Raw genomic sequence first — 12,048 nt, 5'->3', positions numbered from 1 at the left:
ATGTCGGTTGCATTTCTCATGGCTTTCATTTCATTGGCTGGCAATATGCACGCCTCAGGAGAAGTAGGTTAACGCAACAATACTATGTCGGAAGTATAGTAAAGAGGCCTACGGGGTTTCCGAGAGACACTGAAAGTGTAAGAGAGAAGTTAAGAGAAATTACACGAAATGTTTCAAGTTCTTTTTAACTGCTTGTTAAATATGGAAATGGGAATTATCCGAAGATAGTACGTGTTGCTTTGTGCGTTCGCGTATGAGTGAGAGCGCGAAGCTGGTTTGTGTAGAGACATCATGTTGCCTAGAATATGATTCAGATTTTACAGCATTCACTTTTGGACATTTCATCTATTTTCGTTCATGAATTTTATGAAGAAAAAGTAAACCATTTGTTAAGAAGATGAATAGTAATATGATTATCGAATTAACATTGGCATTTCAACTTAAACCTGAATGGTATAGATTTGTTTTATATTGAATTGTAAGTGTACTAAAGATATTCAGTTCAGACATTTTAAAACTTTTACTATTTAATCAGTTTGTCGTATATTGCACAAAGCTATTTTGATATATTCGGTATGGAATTTCTCAAGTTGACTATTAGCTCAGAATAGAATAAGCGTTTCCAAGGCAACCAGCAAGGTTTGATAGCGTGCGTTCTTGAAGAAAAGACGTAGAATTCAATGAGGAAAGACACGTACTTCCTTAAGCCCTCTCTCTCTCATTTCTAAGAAAAATCATTCGTTGCTTATGTGCCGAACGACTTAGATATCGTTCTAATTCTTAACTTCTGAGTACAGTTCCTCTAGAGAAGCCTAAGCGATGTGTTCCTTCTGAAAACGTAAGTTTTTCCTTAAAGGTAATATTCATGATTCAGATATGCGTTTGATATAACTATGTTGCGAACGGCAATTTGCGTTATTGCATATATTCGTAACTCTTTGACGTCATTTAGCCTGAGTTATGCCTGTTTTTTTTTTTTTTGTGATTTTGAAGTTAGCCTTAGATGGCATAATAGTATTGTTTTCATTCATTCAGAGAGAGAGAGAGAGAGAGAGAGAGAGAGAGAGAGAGTTTAAAAAGTAAAGTATATCCAATATGTATTCCCATTTCTTTCCCCTCATTGCCCCCGAATATGTTACAGAAAAGGCAGCTGACTTCATCCCAGCATTGCTAAATTGACCTGCAACTGGGCCATACCAAATGTCGAAGGAACTTGCTGTAGTTTCTTGGCTGACAGGTCGGGACTGGGTTTGGCATCGACAAAGGCGTGAGTACATAATGAAGCGGCGGATTAACATGGACCGAGATAATAGCAAACACAAACAGACAGTTAACCTTGGATAGTTGGGATCGTAAAACGTTTTAATTCACACTCTGTGTTTTCTCGTTAACTGCATTCGCTGATTTATCATGACAAATAACTTACAAGACGTCGACTCTGACAAGTCGAGAGGTGGTAAGTAGCGATAAATATATACGAACAATTTCTCTCTCTCTCTCTCTCTCTCTCTCTCTCTCTCTCTCTCTCTCTCTCTCTCTATATATATATATATATATATATATATATATATATATATATATATATATATATATATATATATATATATATATATAACATAAGTTTATCAATAAATGGTGTTCCTTTTATCTTTAAATCTTCATCCCTTTCTAGAGAGCAGACATCATTCTTTTCCTCGTTTCCTAATCCCTTTGCCAATGTAATGCACCTGTTTCATTATGCAATGGCTTATTCAGGGCACAACATACCCAGTTACCATCATCGCCAAGGAAGTATATCTCGACAAACGTACAGTATCAGGGGAATTCACGGATTAAATGTAAATGTTTCCAGTAAAAGTCCCCGGAGAATAAGCTTCATGGACGCTCTCTCATTTATCATTTCCATGATATTTTTACTCGTGGTTCTTATATCCCGCAAGGAAAAGTTTATCTTGATATTTTAAGCTTATCACATAGTTTCTAAAGCAGACTTCGTCGATCTCTTACCTTGCGGTAGCCACGCTCTATTTCTGCTAAAAATATTTCTGTTATCAGCAGAATTTCTCATTTCTATACCTTTAAAGTGCATGAAATTATTCCATTTTACTATAACTGCATTTTCCTGATAGAAAATGAAAATAATTCTTCCTAATTCTGAGTTTCAAACCTTTTGTTTCAGTGTCTGTGGCATTTGATGTTGTAACACCAGCTATAACAAATATCTATTACTGAACCTTTTGGTTATGTCTACTCTTTTAACTTGACAATAAACATCTAACAGACTACACTTTCATCTCCAGGTGTCTTCCAAAACAATACTAAGTAAGTTACCTTGTGCCTTTAGGGGTACATCCACAACCATTCTAAAGCAGTTAATTAATCTGCCTTACCGATATTTATTTTTATTAACGATTTTAATCGGTCTCCGAAAACTTACTTATTCCATTCCTCATCTGACAGATCATTTTGAGGCTTCTTATTCTTAGATCCTATTGGTCTTTAACCTCTCTTCTCTCCTTACACATCGACGTTTCGTTTAGGCACCTGCAATATTTGCAAAAATTTCCCACAACCTCCTTCAAACACTCCTACTTCGTTCTGGTGCTTCACCAGTTCCTCATTGGATGGGTCGATATCGTACTCGGCTAGCACTCTCTTAGGTCCGCGTTCGATTCTCCGGCTGGCCAGTGAAGAATTAGAGAAATTTATTTCTGGTGATAGAAATTCATTTCTCTGTATAATGTGGTTCGGATTCCACAATAAGCTGTAGGTCCCGTTGCTAGGTAACCAGTTGGTTCTTAGCCACGTAAAATAAGTCTAATCCTTCGGGCCAGCCCTAGGAGAGCTGTTAATCAGCTCAGTGGTCTGGTTAAACAAAGGTATACTTAACTTTCTGGTGCTTCATTATTGTGACACTTCCAATCTTTCAGCTTCATTCTTCTTTCTGCATTGCAAACGCAGGTCTGTAATTTGGAAAGCCTTGGGGAAACAGCGGACTATAAAGACAAATTTAACGTTTCACTTCTGCACTTCCGAATTTTGAAACGAGACAATCATTAATGCTATGAGTCTAGTCTTTTCCCGGACTTGTACCTATTAACGCTCAGTTTGATTTACTTCTCGTGGTGCTTTAAATAATGCTGATAGCTTTATCGTCACTCAAAGGTTTATCTGTAGCAATAAAATTTTAATGGTCATTTGTACATTTACGTCGAAACAGTTGTGCTTCCTGGATAAGCAGAATCTTTTTTTTTTTTTTGTGAGAAAATTATAACAGATTTAGAGTGTTAGTAATGTAATTAAATTCGTACTAATGAGGCCTATTCTTTGTGTGTGTGTGTGTGTACAAAAGAAAACCAGTTCAAGATAAAAGAGAGCCTCTCTCTCTCTCTCTCTCTCTCTCTCTCTCTCTCTCTCTCTCTCTCTCTTAAACAACCTGGATAAATAAGTGAATTGGCTAAGTTCCTGTGTTTTCATTGCGTCATGTGCTGTCTAGCTTCACTATCTTCATACTCATCCGATTTGCCATAGAAAAAAAACCTTACCGTGACAGTTCTGGCGAGCCGTGTAAGCTTTCATAACCAAAATGGCCCCTTTATTTCTTAATACCTCGTTGTTGTACCATTACCAATTTGCTTTGCATAATATTTCTTTTGGCCTGAAGACGTTCGCCGTCCTTGTCAGAGCATCAGTCAAATTAGGGTAATGTTATTTGTTAGGTATTTGCGGATGACTTACCAAATCAAAAGAGACAAATTGCTTCTTTTATAGTTGCCAGAGTATATTGTTTTTGTTCATATGTCCAGTGATAGTTTGTCTACTTATTTTTCATATTTTTTCCGTGCTTTTAGAAATGATGCAGAAGTTACGTAATCATAATAATGTTAATGTCTCCCAGAAACACACGCGCACACACAAACAAGCACACGCACGCTTTAATGGAGCAGCCTGAGCGGTCCAATCTAATTCACTTGTCATAGTTTCAATTAGAGCACTAATTCGTCAACAGTTCTTCGAAAGCAGTTATATTTTCATGCATTTATTTTGACATTTAACTATTTCCCAGAGGGATCTAAATATATCTGTCAAAGCCAGATTATTAACAGAAAATGTTCTTTTAAACTTTTCCATCTCCTTCTCCTGTGATATTTTCTTGATGCCATATCATGGGACTGAGTGTCCAGGGAAACATGTCGCTCAGAACGGATCCCCTCGCCTGAAGGAAGCCGTCTGCCACCGCCAAGAAAATCTGGACATCATCGTCAGAAAACGTGACAAGACCGCCGTCTATGCCATCATGAAACGTGAAGAATATGGCGATGAAATGGATGACATCCTGGGTGATCCTACGAAATTCCATTCCCTAAGCAAGGACCCTACCTAAAGCCTGAAGAGAAACCTGAATGTGATAATCAAGAAGATAAATTCTGATTATGGTATAGCCTACGATCACTGGAGACTACGGGCCAGGGTATTTTTACTGCACCGTCAAGGCCTATGAGGCCGGCAACCCGTTGCGCCTTATAATTGCCCAAGTTAACTCTCCAATTTATGAAATAGCCAAGACTGAATAAGATCATCACTTCCTACATACCTAGGGAGATCTCAGTGTTTTTCCGGTAGGGTTCATCGATATTTTGAATACTACGTCTCCGAGTTCTACCATCGTGTCGCTGGGTGTAGAAAGTCTATTCACAAACGTACTGGTGGATGAAACGATCAATATTATTTTACGGAGAGACTATCACTCGGATGCCATACCACAAGGTACCCGTCGACATCACCAAATCTGCACCAAGTATAGGCTCCCTTCGTCTCACACAGGGGTGACCTCTTTCGACAGGTAGATGGTGTTGCCACGGTATCTCCCTCTTGGCGTCCTATTTGCCAATATGTACATGACAGATGTCGAGAAAGAACCTTTAATTCCCATCCGAAACCGAAGATATATGCCCAATATAAAGACGGCATCTTCATTGCCATCGAAACTGACGAAGAAGCCACCCGCCTACAGTATGCCTTGAAGGAACTCTAGCCTAAATTTCACAGTTGAATATGGTGTCGAAGGCCGACTTCGCTTCTTGGATGTAAATGTGGAGAAGAAAGGCAAGTACAATGCTAACGTGTACCAAAAGGCAATTAATGTGGGTCGGTGCCTTAAACGGGGAAAAAAGCTGGAAATAAAATCTGTGAGAGATTAAACATTGGTAGTAAATCTTAACCCATCTCATTAGATCACTCTTTGCTGACATCTAAATGGTTCTAAAATGCGCTTAAAGATTAATAAAACTGTCCCTATCCCTCTTTCTGTCACTCCTTAACCTATTCATAAATAAAAATGACTTTGGCAAAACGAGCAACACGAACTCATAAACATTTATCAAACTAGCCGTAATCCGTATGACTGTCTGTCCTAAAAAAAAGAAAAAAAGTAAAATAAGAGGTTTTTGATCATTTATCGTAAAGCCCAAGCAAAACCACTGAAAAATTTTTTTCGTTACACAGAATTACATAAGTCCTCTCTAGCACTATGTCGTCTGAGATTGCGGTTAATCTTTTTTTCATCCCATATAAACAGTGGACTGCAGGAAATGAGTATAAATAATTATTTCGACCTCAGGAAAATCTGACTTATCCTTTTTTAGTTTTCTGAAAAGAAAACTATTGTGTCGGCTTTGTCTGTCCGTCCGCACTTTTTCTGTCCGCCCTCAGGTCTTAAATACTACTGAGGCTAGAGGGCTGCAAATTGGTATGTTGATCATCCACCCTCCAATCATCAAACATACCAGATTCAACCCTCTAGCCTCAGTAGTTTTTTAAAGTTAGCCATAATCGTGCGTCTGGCAACGATATAGGCCAGCCCACCATCGGGCCGCGGTTAAAGTTTCATGGGCCGCGTCTCATACAGCATTATACCGAGGCCATCGAAAGATAGATCAATTCAAAATTCAACTGCGCCGAAGAAACTTAGGCGCTTTTTTTACATTTTTTTTATGATGATGATGTTGGTGATAGGATAAATATTCCATAAAAAAACATGGTTTTTCTGTCATTCTCAGTAAAATTAATCCTTGTATCATCCAAACACCTTTGTGCCTAGGTCAAAGTAAATTTTATTTTCGTTCTCCCGCCAACTTCCTCCTCCTCCTCCTCCTCATCATCATCATCATCATCATCATCATCATCATCATCATCATCATCATCATCTCTCTCTCTCTCTCTCTCTCTCTCTCTCTCTCTCTCAAAATCTGAATTACAAAACGGCTCATCTTAATATCACTTCAGTCAACACTGTCAACCTACAAAGAAACACGAACATCACCTTCAAGATCGTCCTTCTCATCAGGTCCCTTGTCATCGTCATCACTATTATCAGTCTAATAAGAATATAACTGATATCGGGTCTTTGGCTCCGTGCTGAGTGCACCACTCACTGTGTATCTTTAAACCCCTTCCTACCCCCTATCCCTCCTCAGCGTTGGCCCTGTACCCTAACTTGCATAATTTCAAGTTTACACAGAGCCAGGTGCGCAACTCATCGGTCAGGTACGAGAGGGTACGAAGTGATTTGTTAACAAAGATTTTCAGAGTAAAAGTCACATTGAGGTGTTACATAATGCTCGAGTTCGTAGTTGTCCAAACTGGCTGTAGTTAATTGTTAGTCTACATCGTTAACCGGTGTTATATCATAAAAGCTCTATGAAATGGCCCTGTATTGCTAAGGACCAAGGCCAAATGGTCATCTATCTAAAAGCAAGTTCTTGCAGAATAGAGTGACTATATATAGGTGAAAGAATAGAAAGCAGATCAGATGATCCCAAAAAATAACAGATAAAAATAAATGAATCGGCAGTACTTTAAACACACACACACGTGTAAATATATATATATATATATATATATATATATATATATATATATATATATATATATATATATATATATATATATATATATATGTGTGTGTGTGTGTGATTTTCTGGCTTAGACTTGTCCTCATTTCATTCAGATTCCAATGCACTTGTGGCTTCCTTAATTCACTGGTAAATCTTCAAATGCCTAGTAAGTTTTCTAGCCTTCAAAGAGTAATAAATAAACTGCTACAATACGTCTATATCTATTCATTTCTACGCTCATAGCAGTTTCAGTCACTAACTCATGGTCTTCTTCAGGATTATTGTAAATTCCCAGTCGAAGCATAAATGCATTAAAGTATATGGTAAATTACATGCAAAAATTATCGAAACACAAGAATCGAAAATTAAAATTTAAAAGTTTAGAAATTCAGCGCAAACGTTAGAAAAAAGACTGACAAATTTCAAATGCCAGGATGCTTCTCCATAAATCCCTGCAGCTCCTAAGGGAACCCTAAAGGTCCTCATCCACCTTGTGTCCAGTACAACTCACAGTGAGAGGCTTCCACACCTCTGAATTTACATCTGCAAAGTAAGCTGGTCCTAGACCAGCTTACTTTGTTAAATGCAGTTCACACTAGGAGGCTTTTCGTCCTCTTCTGAAGTCAACTTTGCAAACTTCACTGGTTCCAACTTCCTTAGGTCTTTCAGGGGTAATGATGGCCTACCGCAAGGGGGGATGCCAGGTTTGGGCAGCTAAAGACCGCCACAAGCAGTCCCTTTTCGTCATGGACTCCCCCATTCCATGATGCAACTTCTCCATCTCAGTCTAAGCTATCCATGCCTTTCCATATTTCAGTTATGTTTTTATGACAGTCTTTTTCTAATTTTCTTCAAGTGTTTATGTATTTGTTGCTGCTACAGTTTACTGGAAAATCTTCAAATAAATTTCTCCGGTACTTCTTCAAAAAGTGCTGCAATACTGCTTTTCTTTTTATTCATTCCTAAGCTGACAGCAGTTTCAGCGTTCTTCTTCAGGACTAACTATAGATTCACAATGTAAGGGCATTCTAATGTGTAGCAAATTACTCACAAAAATTATAAAAAAAAATCAAGGATATAGAATGAAAATTTTAAAATTTAGATATGAAATTTATAGTTAAAAAAATTTAACGAATTTTTCAGGCTAGAATGTTTCTCCATGAATAACCAAGCTCCAGAAAAAGCGCCAAAAGTCATAAGTCACCACACCTCCAGCAGAAAGCACAAAGGCAGGCAGCACTAGGGCACGTAAATCCTCATGGACCCTTGCAGAGAGCATTAGCAAACTAGTATCTAGTTTATCAACGTTTCTTAGGTTCTCTTTGAGGAAGGAATATTCACCATTTACTATAGTGGCACTATCTCAGTAACTAGTGCACGCTACTTATCTTGCACAGCATCACCTTCCACCCTGAAACTGGACATCTCACCAAACCAAAATACAGTAATTATCACAGCCTATATTTTTCATTTATTACCATTTTTAAGTTGAATTAAATGTTGAATAATAACAACAATGAAGTTTATTTGAAAAAGGTCTTCTGTGATATTCCACCCTACAATTCAACAGTCCTGATGCCAGGAATTCATGGGATATTCAGCAGTTTCACCACTAATCATCCATTGGCAGTTGGCAATTAAGAAACGGGAGGAAGAGAAAGTGCTGGCACATCTGAGGCACCTTGAACAAGAATTGGATGCCCTTTGAAACATCCCAACAAGAATGATATTGCTCTCACCTTAAGTCTTTCCAGAATAGGGATTATGCCATCTGGTGACATACAGTGCATAAGAGGCTCATGTGTTGCCAGTGTTCCTTTTGGAAGACCATGGCCTCATAAGGAGAGAAGTCAACCGCATAATGGAGACAATTAATGCCACTGTCCACCTACCTTGGATTACGGGAGATTACAGTGGTGGCTACATTTACAAAAATGTGAAAACCCAGAAAGCCAACAACCCTCTCCACCCCATATTCACTTACTCAGATCTATAAGCTGACCAAGATTTTAAACAAGATTTTGATTCACTACCTCCCTGCATTACTTCATCCGTACAAGTTCTCAGCAGATTTCTTGCTGTGCTGTCCCTGGGTATCATAGTGTTGTTGGATTTGAAGAGTCTCTTCACCAACATGCTCACAGATGAAAAGATAAGGCAATCCTTGACCAAGTCTACTTAGAAAAGTCTACTATGAAATTCAACATTCTGGAAGCATCTCTTCGGTGCCTGCTGCAGATCTGCACATAGGAGGTCCATTTCATTGATCAGTGAGGGCAGATGTGGATGCAGATCTACAGAGTAGCCATGGCTTCTCCTCTTGGTATGTTACTTCTTAATTCTTATTTGGGAGTTGTTGAGCAGCGTGCCCTCAGCAGGCTCCTCAACCCAGCCATATACATTCGGTACATCGATGATACCTTCGTTAGTATCACTGACGAGAGAATAAGCTGGAAACACTTAGGTACCACCTGTGAGGAAGAGTCAGTTCTCCGCTTCACATGTGAGAGAAACATTGATTGTACCATACCCTTTTTGGAATTCCATGTTGCCAGCATTCCCTAAGGCTTCCAGGCAATGGTCCACCACAAACTGACCAACATCAGCCTCTGCCTCATTGGCAGTAGTGAATGCCCAGAAAAATTCAAATCCTCTCTTATAAAAGTCTACTTTCATTGTGTTCTCTCACATTGTTCTCTCTAGATTACCACTCCTGATGAGCTAGAACACATCACCCAAACCCTGATGGATAATGGGTATTCTTATCATCATGTCTCCATGATGACAAAAACTGTTGTCGATGGGTGGTATCAACTGGAGAACCTTGTCTCCCCTGACAATGAGTGGACCATTAGGATGTTCCACAGTGGCTACACGAGCACCAAATATAAGAAAGACCAGGTAGCCCTAAAGAATATCATTGGTGCCCATGTAATCCCTACGGATTTAGACAAAAAAAGTCGACCTTACGATCTACTAGAAGGATCTGGAGACTGCCCAGTACCTCATGAGGAACAGCCCCGTCGCTGACAATGATCTTATGAACTGGAGAGGGGTAGTTTACAAAATACCGTGCCCCAAGGATGGTTGCTACCATTCCAACATCGGTATGACTACGGCTCACCTCCTCAAAAGGATCACCTTCCACGTACACGAAGAGGCAGCCTGCCAGCACTACATTAGGGAACACAGCAGCACCATCCAAACGCCAGCAGAGTGTAAGAGACACAAAGATCCTGGATGGCGACATCGACCACCGCCGCCTCTCTTATAGGGAGGACCTTGCTATTTCCGATCGATACCGTCATTAAATATGACCCAGGAGATCCTTCTTCTCTATACCATAATCAGGAGAACAGCAAGGCGCACCCCTAGGAAAACCCTTCAGCCACCAGCTACTTCAAGCAGTGCACCCTACGAGCAGAACTCCCAGGACCTGGCACCAGCCAATAAGAGCTTTCAGGCTTGGGCCAGATCCTCCTGGATGAATTAGCCTGCCAGCAGGAATAATAATAATAATAATAATAATAATAATAATAATAATAATAATAATAATAATAATAATTAAAGAAATGCAATCAACCTTCACTCACCGTTACTACAAAACTGTAACGTTAAAAATCTACCTTTAGTGGCTGTGGTGTTTGATTTTCTTGGGCGTATTAATTTCATGCCCGCTGTTTATTTATCCATACATAATCGGTTTATATTTACTACGTATTTATTTCATCAATTATAACTATTTATAATTCTGTCTTCCCAAAAAATGGTGTTTTTTCATAAATAAGGATAGTAATTTCTCCAAATTCACTACTTTTTGTTTCTTCGGGCAATTATTCAAGCTTGTATTGAGGGATTAATATAAAAATGACGTTTATGCGTTTACCGATATATATATATATATATATATATATATATATATATATATATATATATATATATATATATATATATATATATATATCCTATGTGTGTTGTGCGTGAGTGTGTGTGTGAAATAAACCAACCACAAAAGTTCTGTGATAGCACAAAGCATGAAGCTAAACTCTTTTACTTCAGAATGGAAATAGGCCAGGAAGACATTATTATTCAAATTAATTAGCACGCTTTCAAGTCCATTCGACTACCGATTCACACATTTTTCCGTTTAAAAATCTTTGCATTCATCAGCTTAACCACGACTGTACTCTTACTCGCCATGCCCTTGGCTTAGATCCCCGAAAATTTCGTTTCTGTGCCTAAAATTCAACAAGACACATCAGTAGAGATAATCAGTAACGCTGAGAAAACAACTTTAGGGTACTGAGTAGGACAGCGGGTACAAGACTCGTAAAGATGTCGCAGAAGTAATACAGCTGTCGCAAAATCAGTCAAAATAATCCTCTATTGCGGTTGGAACTTCTGTCTTAAAACCTGCCCCTTCCCCTGCCTACCCCCTCCTCTCTGGTAGCAGTACCCCACCGTCTGCACAGCTTTCCTGGATATTGCTCATAAACACGAGCAAATTATACAAACAAACCCGGCAACATAAGCAGGTTTATTGAACGTAAAGTTGTTCTATGAGAGCCAATTCTTTGTAGCACCTGTTTCTCTATCATAGACTAATCTGGGTCACTATATTTTCATCTTGCGCCTTATATACATTTCTCTCTCTCTCTCTCTCTCTCTCTCTCTCTCTCTCTCTCTCTCTCTCTCTCTCTCTCTCTCTCGTTTGGAAGATGTTTTTCATAGTTTGTTGACATTTGAGCTAAACCGTAAAAAGTCGTTAAAAGTATGGCAATTTCGCTTGGATTAAATCCACTAGCAATTTGGGTTACGAAAAATGAGCTGTCTTCAAATGTATTTTATTACTAAATCTTAGCACTTGATAAGCTTTCTGAAGTTCTAGTGCTATTTTCCAATATAAAGGGCAACATGTTAACTGGCATAATTTTTTCAGATCTCTCAAATCTCCCTGGAGATCACTGAAGCATTTTGTAAACAATAGCACAAATGGACCGATGAACATTTTCAATATCTTTTAAACAATATAAAACGTAAGTCATAAAATAATAACCTATTGCAAGGGTGTGCAGTGAACTCTTGACACTGCTTCAGACGTGTGTTTTTATTTCGAAGCCTTTACTTCTTTCCCTCATCTAAGCCTCATCTG

This window comes from Macrobrachium rosenbergii, chromosome 6 (assembly GCF_040412425.1).
Source record: "Macrobrachium rosenbergii isolate ZJJX-2024 chromosome 6, ASM4041242v1, whole genome shotgun sequence".
Taxonomy (NCBI): domain Eukaryota; kingdom Metazoa; phylum Arthropoda; class Malacostraca; order Decapoda; family Palaemonidae; genus Macrobrachium; species Macrobrachium rosenbergii.
The sequence above is the reverse complement of the archived record's forward strand: the minus strand, read 5'-3'. Positions refer to the sequence as shown.